The sequence below is a fragment of the Pteropus vampyrus genome, unplaced genomic scaffold (assembly GCF_000151845.1).
Source record: "Pteropus vampyrus isolate Shadow unplaced genomic scaffold, Pvam_2.0 Scaffold59, whole genome shotgun sequence".
In the NCBI taxonomy this organism is placed as follows: Eukaryota; Metazoa; Chordata; class Mammalia; order Chiroptera; family Pteropodidae; genus Pteropus; species Pteropus vampyrus.
The window spans coordinates 5,653,371-5,655,667 of record NW_011888840.1 but is presented as its reverse complement, the minus strand read 5'-3'; the positions used below and the strand labels follow the sequence as shown (position 1 = coordinate 5,655,667).

At 54.3% G+C, this 2,297-nt stretch overlaps 1 protein-coding gene across 8 annotated transcripts in view; it reads right to left on the bottom strand.

Moving 5' to 3' along the window:
* The window catches only part of LOC105292562, a 713,386-nt gene that overhangs the window by 648,118 nt on the left and 62,971 nt on the right, over positions 1 to 2,297 (bottom strand). For 2 of the 8 annotated variants that reach the window (XR_002780528.1, XR_002780529.1), the window contains exon 2: positions 16 to 427. The exons of 4 other annotated variants lie outside the window; for them this stretch is intronic. The gene's annotated coding sequence lies outside the window, so the exon portion shown is untranslated. Of the gene's footprint in view, positions 1 to 15; positions 428 to 2,297 lie in introns of those variants that run through there. 2 more of the 8 variants (XR_002780527.1, XR_002780525.1) reach the window with 2 other exon arrangements.

Genomic DNA, 2,297 nt, shown 5'->3' with positions numbered 1-2,297 from the left:
GCGCAGGGAGTGCCTGACAGAACAGGCAGAAGATGTATGTACATGAGCCGTGAGACAGGACTTACGTTTCCTACGGAGCCCCCATGGGGAGCTGGAGAGACCGACCCCACATCACCGTCAAGATCAGGATGGAGGGCTCAGCCTTCACAGGAAACTGTGGTCCTCCATCCCCTGTGGGCATCCAGGCTGCAGGAATTCACGTGTCACTCAGCCAAGGCCTTCCTTAAAAACACCCACAGCATCCAGAGACGTGCCGGGTGTGTGTAATTCCAGAGACTGCTTCCACCAGCATTATTCTCCAGGTGACTGAACATGGTTGTAAATCCCCACAGCTCAGACAGTCCTCGAATGAAGCTCCATGCAGCTGACAGGTGCCGCCATCATGAGGGACAATCTTTTTGATTCTTTTCTGGTTAAAAGATCAGGCCTGGGGACAGGAAGAAGAAAAATCAATCTTTTTACAATCAGGAGAGTCAGTTATTCTTTCTTTATAATTGTCCCTAACATTCTTAGAGGGGAACTCTCTAAAAACAATGCCTGATTACGAGGTGTGGGACCCGAACCCAGGTAAGGTGGGAAACCGAGGGTCCTTCAGGGGAGTGTCACCTCCCACAGGCACCAAAGACCTTTCAGAAGAGGAACTTTCTACTGTGTAGGCTTCTCAGAACTATCCTGGGAGGGCAGAGGGGGCTGAAGTACGACCATTATAAAAATGAGAGGAGAAGGTTCTGGACAGGCCAGTGGCTGGCTGAAAAAGTTAACGGCACGGGGGGCCTGGCACATGGCCCTGGACTCCCCTGCAGGACTGAGAGATCCCGGCCGTGAGCTGAGGGGGTTTTGGGTCAGCTAGTAGGAAGTAGTTCTTTGTTTTGTTTCTTTTTCAAGACAGCCGCAAAGCCTTGGCGTGACTCCAGGCCTTGTCCTGAGAGGTCCGTCAGGGCAGACCTGGGCCTGGGCCCCTCTTATTCATTCGCTCAGCAATGGCTGAGTGCCTACTAGGTACCCAGTCCTGTTCTAGCTCTCTAGGGCGACCTTTGCCTCTCCGACCCAGTACGCTTAACCTATCACAGAGAAAACCGAAGCACAAATGGATCCACCATGCACAGGGCTAAAGGCTCACAGCCACCAGCCACCCACGGGTAACAGTGACCGCCCTTGACAGAGGGCTTAGAACGCACCCTGCCAAAAGCTCTGCCACCATCTGATACAAACCCCTAACCGCACTGGGACTCCCGCCCCGATTTTCCAGAGGAGGGAACTGGGGTGCAGCCAACTCCTTTGCTCCAAACTGGTAAGCGTGGAGCCCAAACCTGAGGCCAGTCTGTCCCCCACGTATGCACCCCGACTCACCACTCTGCGTTATGCGTGAAGGAGGCCTGCCCCGAACTGCTGACCTAAAACTGAGCAGGTGGCCGGGCCCCTGTTAAGAGCCTGAGGAGCCATCACTTCATGCGTCAGATGGAGGCCTCCCAGAAACCAAGGGCTGCCCATCCAGACTCCTCATACTTGCCCCTTCCCCACAGCCTCTTCAGCGAACACCAAGAGCTGCCAGCCCGGGGGCATCGCACCAGAATGCCAGGGCTGGAGCCGGGTCAGCCGAGAGGGGCTGCTTCCAGTGAGAGCGGGGGCAGTGCTTTATAGTGCCAGCCCCAGTTAATGGCAGTGGAGAGAACAAGGGACACAGTCTGTTAGATATTTACTGAGGCCCCCAGGCAAGTCTGAAGTCAAGTTTGTTTTGTTGGGGTCCGGTACATTAAAGCTCTGTCACCTGGGGAGGAATTATTGCATGCTCTGCTGGGTATTAGGTGGTCCCTAACGGGGGACAGGGCAGCGCTGAGACTCAGGTGACGAGAAGGCTCGCCACCTGGCAGTCTCTCAGTTTCTCAGTCAGTCTCTCTCTCTCTCTCTCTCTCTCTCTCTTTCTCTCTCTGTCGCTCTTTTCCCAGCCTCCTGGGCTGGCAGGCCCAAATATGTCATTTCTTCCTTGACCCACCCCCCCAACACCAGGCATTTCCACTAGCTGACTCCCTTGTAGTAGACATGAAGAAAAACGAGAAACGGGATGCCTGCATTTCCTACCCAACACCAAGACAGCATCTTTGTATACCAAAGTCCCCTAAATTCGGAGTGCACAGGGGGATGCTCTGCTAAGACTTAAGGTATCTTGGGCTGGCACAGACCAGTGAATGGGGTACAAGGCACAGAGACAGAAAGCCAGGTCAGGAAGTCCCCGGCACCTGCACTGAGAGAGAAACACACGTAGCTTGCAGTGGAAACCACAAAGAGCATCTCCTGGT